Below are 7,554 nucleotides of genomic sequence, written 5' to 3'. Positions count from 1 at the left end.
ATCATGACCTGAGCTTAACTGACTGAGCCACGCAGGTGCCCCATGAATACAAATTTTTGATGGAATTATATCATATTGATTACTTTTCACAGAGAAAATATTTCCCAGGACAAATCCCATTAAGTCAGTTCAATACCTTTGATTTTTCTATACAGCTATTAAATCTATTTCCAACTTACTCATTTTCCCTTAAATTGAGCTATAATTATCTTCATCTGAAAAATAATTTTCTGTATAAATTTCATAATGATGATTTGTGTTATCAGTCAATTTAAAAAATCCATATCACAGTTTAATAATTATAGCTTCTGCCATTGTAAGTTATCTTTTGTGGTCATTATTTCTATATTCTATGAAGTTCACTTTTCCTGGGATGAATTTTGCAGATCTACATTTTGTCAAGAAGACTTATTTGACTTTTTCATAAATTTTTAGTCAACGAGTAATTTCACTGTGTGCAATTTAGATGTTGTCAGTTTTATTTTTTCTGTTGATTATATAGTGGGTATGAATCTGACTCCACAAAGTTAGGGAAGTAAAAAATGACATATTACTTCATTCAATCTAAATCAAATTAAGTCCAATTCAGAACTTACATTATATGGGCTCCTTCCCTTGCAAAGGATCCGGTCTTTTGTAGAGAAAAATATTTAATGAGTCCCCTCCCATGCTTAATGGATACTGATGTACTTCTGTCTACCATATGCTGTTCCTCCTTCACCTCTAGAGAGTAGGCCACACATATGTCCAAGCCCTGGACCTTCCTAGTTCTGGGAATCTCCTCTATTTCACTACCCTTAAAGGCATTGGCTCCTTCATGGCCTTTCCAGAAAATAGCCTCCCAAGCTTTCTTGGGTGAGAAGCAGACAAATTTCATTTCCTGTTAATTCATCCAGGTTAGGATTAGAATATCTCAAGAGCAATTTAGGAGAAAACAAAATGCCTAGAAGAAAATGTGAGAGCTGCAAGGGATGGATTTGGTGGAGGAGCACAAACTTCTCCTCTTTGAAATCAGCTTTGACTGTCAAAGGGTGATTGTCCACAATATATGAAGATTTTCTAAAATTAGAGAAAAAAGGAACAACCCCCCCTGAAGACCACAATGAGGGCGGACTAGTGGGTAGACAGGTGGTTGCTATTCTATTCTCAGAACTTTTCCATCTCTTTCATTTCATTAACAACATGGCAGGCCGTAGGTATTTGGACAGAGAGCCTCTGCCGTTGTGGGTACCCTGACTTCTAGGCTTTCCCCACCCTCCCACCCCCGGGATTTCCTGCCTCAGTCTTGCTCTCTCTGCACTGTTTTGCTTACCTAAAGTGTATTCTCTGAGAAGTGCTAAGATCACTCTTTCCTGAGACAACTTCTCCTCTGCCTAATCTTGTCCACTTTGCTCTATTCATCCTTGCTACCCACAAGTGCCTCCTGCCAACCTTTCTAGAGCTTTTGTCTTTCATAAAGAACCAAAACAACACAGTTGTAAACAAAGCAAAACAAAATGCAAAATCCTTGTCTCTATACAGAGTTGTAGGGTTAAAGAGAAATTTACATGAGACTCTCATAGTAGCCCCGTAGGGTCTGTGTGAATATCCACATTTTGCAGAAAGATGAAATGACTTGCCCAAGGTCACACAGCTTGTGAGGATGGAGATGGGAAGGAGGATTGGAATTCAATTCTGTCTGGCTTGTCAGTCTCTGCCAACTCCATCCCATTACCTTTTCAACCCTATACTCCATTAAAAATTCCTATCACAGACACAAGCCCCAGTCTTTGTCATCCCTTCCTACATACTCTACATTCTAGTTCAACTACTTGGGACAGAGGTTCTTAGCCTGGGGTCTGAGAGCCAGTGGGCTGTGATGATGGATGGGAGAGTTACATTTTTTTTCTTTAAAGTAAGCTTCATGCCCCGTGTAGAGACCAACTTGGGGCTCAAACTCACAACCCTGAGATCAAGACCCCAGCCGAGATCAAGACCTGAGCTGAGATCAAGAGCTGGATACTTAATCAACTGAGCCACCCAGTCACCCTGGGAGAGCTACGTTTTATATTCATTAATCTTTACAGAAATTCATTTTTCTTTCCATTTTGAATGTAGGTAACAAACCACAGATTTAGCAGTACTTGTGACTTTGTCATCAACAGAAATCACAGATGTTCCCCTATCACATTACAGTTGTTGGAAAACATCTTGAAATATTGTTTGTATTCATCACCACTTTGAAATTGTGCAGTTATTAGACAGGCAGTGAGATCTTATTATTTAATTTGTTAATGAATATATGTATTACTGATGAGATTTTAAAATATTTTGATAATAGTATTTCAGTGTAAATTGGTTTCATTTGTAATTCTTGTATTTAAGTTATGCACTTAAAATCATTTTTTAAAAGATTTTATTTATTTATTTGACAGAGAGAGAGATAATGAAAGCAGGAACACAAACGGGGAGTGGGGGAGGGAGAAGCAGGCTTCCCACGGAGCAGGGAGCCTGATGTGGGCCTTGATCCCAGGGTCCTGGGATCATGACCTGAGCTGAAGGCAGATGCTTAACGACTGAGCCACCCAGGCGCCCTTCAAATCATTATTTTGAGAGGGGCTTCATGGGCTTCACCAGACTGCCTAAAGGGTCCAGCACAGAAAAGTTTGAGAACCCCTGACTTAAGTTTTCCTGAGCTCAGGGGACGCTTCCTCTGCCCTCAACAGGCTCCTTCACTATCTGCTGAGTTCCTCTTCATCCTTCACCGTGTAATTCACGAGTTTCCGCTTTGGTAAACGTTCCCAAAGGACCTAGGTCCAGAAGGGAATTTGATAACTAGAGTGCCAGTGACCCCTCTCTTGGCCGCTGTTCCATCCAACCCTCGGGCAGCCATTGCAGGAGTTACTGTGTGGAGCAGCCTATTTGTTTGGCAGTGCAAGGGGCTTCGCTTTGCTGGTGATCCTTTATAGAGTCCTAAGCTGGAGAAAGGTCTTGGCTGAGACTCCAGATCTGAGAGCCTTGACTGCTTGGGGGCTCAGGTGACTGTGGACAGCACAGGGCTGGGGAGAGGACCCATCTGTCCTCTTCTGAATGGAATCTGGTGCTTTCCTGGAGCCTGCGGCTGAGCTAAGGGGACATCAACACAGGGCACAGGGGAGCTGGGCCAGGGTGGAGAGATCATGGGGATTACATGGGGAACATCTTTTGTTCTCTTAGACTGTGAATTTCATGAAATCTTGTCTGTTCGGCACACAGAATCTGATATCATGTCTGGCAAATGGTGGGTATTCAGGAAAGCCTGATGAATAAATGAATGAATGAATATGAGATTATACCTGTGGGGGTGAACAGTTGAAAGGGCTTTGTAGGGGCAGGAAGTCCTGTGTGATGTGACTTAATTTATATTCATTCACATGATAAATATTACTGAATGATTACTACATGCCTGGCACTGTTGCTGTGCTGGGGACACAGCTGTAAACTGGATAAAAATCCTGGAACGTCCTAGAGCTTATAATGTCTTGAGGAGAATCTGCAGGTGGTAACCCTGGGCTTCTACTTGACCTCTTGGCCTGGGTTAGGCTTTCCTTCTAGGTTCCCACAGCCCCTTTCTTTCTTCCACTATGGCACTGATCACACTGAGATGTAACTATTCCCCCAGACTGTGAGCAAAAGATCCGGGATCAATATCTTAAAGTAAGTCAGTACCTTATGTTCAAGGAATAATGAATAAGTATACAACATTGTCCATGTTCTTCCATGGGGGTCCATAGACCCCCACCCAGAGGAAACTCAGCTCTTCTGGGAATAAAAGTACTTTTGTTCTTCCTGTCTTTCTGGAAAGCTTTCCCACCTTCTAGTTGAAATGAAAACTGGTGACTCCTTTCCCCTTCCCCCACCATCCAAACATCGCCCAAATAAAAAGAAAGAAAAGATCTCTATTGCCCTCCGGACAAGGCAAAGTTATGAAACTCCTGGGTCAGGCCCTGTACGTTCCATGAATTAACTCATTTCACCCTATGAAGGAGATGATATTAGTCACATCTTACAGTGGAGGACATGAAGTTTCAATAAGGACAAGTGATTTTCCCAGTGTTGTAGCCTTTAAGTGACTGAGCTGGGATATGAACCCAGATCTGGTCTCCTATGTCTGTGCACTTCATATGACACCAGAGTTCCTCCTACTCATTTGAAGTATAGGCCACTTCCGGAGACAGGTCAAGAGCTAAGAGTTAAAAAGAGAAAGGGCACAGGTTCAAAGACAATGGATATCAACACAGATTTTCCATAGTTGCTGTTAGAGATGACAAATTAAGTGGAACTGATAAACATTTCCCAAAATATACTCTTCTGAATCTATTTGGGGTTCTCAAAATCTTTGCTAATCACTTGATTACTTAGGTTTCCAGCTTACCTGGTATATTGGTCTCCTAGGACCTGCCTTAACAAATTACCACAAGCTGGTGGCTTCGAACAACAGAAATTTGTTCTCGCACAGTTGAGAGGCCAGATGTCTGAAATCAGGGTGTGAACAAGGTTGGTTCCTCTTGGAGGCTGAGGCAGAATCCTTCTATGCCTCCCTCCTAGCTTCTAGTGGCTGCCAGAGGTCCTTGATGTTTCTTAGCTTGGGGCTGCTTGACTAAGCTCTGCCTTTATCTTCACATGGCCTTCCCACTTAGTGTCTCTGTGTCTCAGACCTCTTCTCTTTGCTCTCATAAAGACAACTCTGCTTTAGGGTGCCTGGGTGGCTCAGGTTGTTAAGCCACTGCCTTCAGCTCAGGTCACGATCCTGGAGTGTCGGGATCGCGTCCCACATCGGGCTCCCTGCTCGGCGGGGAGTCTGCTTCTCCCTCTCCCGCTCCCCCCTCTTGTGCTCTCTCTCACTCTCTCTCTCAAATTAAAAAAAAAAAAATCTTTCAAAGACAGCTCTGCTTTAGGGGCCTCTAGGGGACCCTAAATCCAGGATGGATCTCATCCTAAGATTTTTTTTTCTTTTTTTTTATTCTTATGTTAATCCCCTACATTACATCATTAGTTTTAGATGTAGTGTTCCATGATTCATTGTTTGTGCATAACACCCAGTGCTCCATGCAGAATGTGCCCTCCTCAATACCCACCACCAGGCTAACCCATCCTCCCACCCCCCTCCCCTCTAGACCCCTGTTTGTTTTTCAGAGTCCATCGTCTCTCATGGTTCGTCTACCCCTCCGATTTCCCCCGCTTCATTCTTCCCCTCCTGCTACCTTCTTCTTCTTCTTTTTTTTCAACATATATTGCATTATTTGTTTCAGAGGTACAGATCTGAGATTCAGCAGTCTTGCACAATTCACAGCGCTTACCAGAGCACATCATCCTAAGATTTTTAACAGCCAAAATTCTACTTTCCTTTTTGTTTTTTAAAGATTTATTTATTTATTATTTTAGAGAAGGCAGAAGGGGCAGAGGGAGAGAGAGAGAGAATCTCAAGCAGACTCCCTGCTGACCACAGAGCCCAACATGGAGCTTTATCCCACGACCCTGAGATCATGACCTGAGTCGAAATCAAAAGTCCAGTACGAGGGTTAAAACTGGACTATCTTTTTGGGAGACATAGTTTAACCCACTATAATTGGAATGCTTTTTTTTTTTTTTTTTTTTTTAAGCTTATGAACTTGAGCAGCTTTATGTAAAGAATCCTCCTAAACGTAAATTTCCCTCCTAATTCTCTTCTGGTCTTTGTCAATAACAATCCCCACTTCTGTCAGCTTTTCAGAGCACACAAAACATCTGGTACCTTAATTAATTCTTTTATCTGCCCTGGGGGTTTCTGTAAGGTCAGCCATTTTATGGATAAGAAAACAGGTGTAGGAGGGGAAGTGACTTGACACCCAATCCTGGTTGAGTTAGGATTTGGATCCAGGATGTTAAGGCTCTTTCCTCCCACTGCCTGCTGCTGCACGGAAGCTTCGGGAGCTGTCATCAGTTTGTGCAGATTCATTTATGACTTACCTTTGCCTTAATTTTATTTAATGTGCACTTTTCCCTTGTCCTTTAAAAAAAATTATTTTCCCCAGCGTTATTGTTATTTCCCTTGTCATTTTATTTTATTTTATTTTAATTTATTTATTTTTGAAGATTTTATTTATTCATTTAACAGAAAAAGAGAGCGCACAAGCAGGGGGAGCAGCAGAGGCAGAGGGAGAAGCAGATTCCCTGCTGAGCAGGGAGCCCGATGAGGGGCTCGATCCCAGGACCCTGGGATCATGACCTGAGCCAGAGACAGACACTTAACATACTGAGCCACCCAGGTGCCCCTCCTGTCATTTTAACTGATTATATATTCTATATACTTATCATGTCAATTAGTTTAAAAAATAAACTTCCTTAGTTTTTTTAAGATTTTATTTATTTATTTATTTTTAAAGATTTTATTTATTTGAGACAGAGATAATGAGAGACAGAGAGCATGAGAAGGAGGAAGGTCAGAGGGAGAAGCAGACTCCCTGCTGAGCAGGGAGCCCGATGCGGGACTTGATCCCGGGACTCCAGGATCATGACCTGAGCCGAAGGCAGTCGCTTAACCAACTGAGCCACCCAGGCGCCCCTAAGATTTTATTTTTAAGTGATCTCTACACTCAGTGTGGGGCTTGAATTCACAACCCTGAGATCAAGAGTTACATGCTCTACCAATTGAGCCAGCCAGGTGCCCCTAATTGATTGATTTATTCGTTCATTCAATCACTATTTACTGAAGGCTTACACTGTCAGAAACCCAAGGCTGAACTGATTTAGGTGGGCCACAGAGATGAACCAGACCACCTTGGTCCTTGTCCTTGAGGACAGTAAACAGTGAACATATGGTGTGAGCAGTCTAGGGGAGCCCAGTAGGCTTCTAACCTCACCTGATGTCTGAATTGGGTCTTAAAGGATAGGCAGGGTGCAATCTTATTCCTTTAATCCTGGTTGTTAGAATTAAATAATAGGGTGGTCATTTGATACCCACCTATTAAATGTTACTATGTTAATCATTTTCTAGCACCCTGTCAAGGTGCATAACAGGTTTATATAACAGCCTGCATCACAAATGGCAGTAACTTCCACTTGCTCAGTATTTGGTCATTTACACAACATTTTCACACTCCTTGTCTCGTTTGTGGTCTCAAAAATCTCTTGTTAATACATTTTTAAAACATTTAATTCCAGTATAGGGGCGCCTGGGTGGCTCAGTCGTTAAGCATCTGCCTTCCTCTCAGGTCATGATCCCGGGGTCCTGGGATCAAGCCCCGCATCAGGCTCCGTGCTCAGCGGGAAGCCTGCTTCTCCCTCTCCCACTGCCCCTGCTTGTGTTCCCTCTCTTGCTTTGTCTCTCTCTGTCAAATAAATAAATAAAATCTTTAAAAAAACCATTTAATTCAGTATAACAGTGTTATATTAGTTTCAGATGTACAATATCGTCACTCAGTGCTCATCAAGATAAGTGTACTCTTAATCCCCTTCACCTGTTTCACCCCCACCTCCCCTCTGATAAACTTCAGTTTATTCTCTATAGTTAAAAGTCCGGTTTTTTGTTTGTTTGTTTGTTTCTTTTGTTTCCTA

This window comes from Mirounga leonina, unplaced genomic scaffold (genome assembly GCF_011800145.1).
Source record: "Mirounga leonina isolate KUSES-001 unplaced genomic scaffold, KU_Mleo_1.0 Mir_92, whole genome shotgun sequence".
In the NCBI taxonomy this organism is placed as follows: Eukaryota; Metazoa; Chordata; class Mammalia; order Carnivora; family Phocidae; genus Mirounga; species Mirounga leonina.
This window is presented reverse-complemented; position numbering follows the sequence as displayed.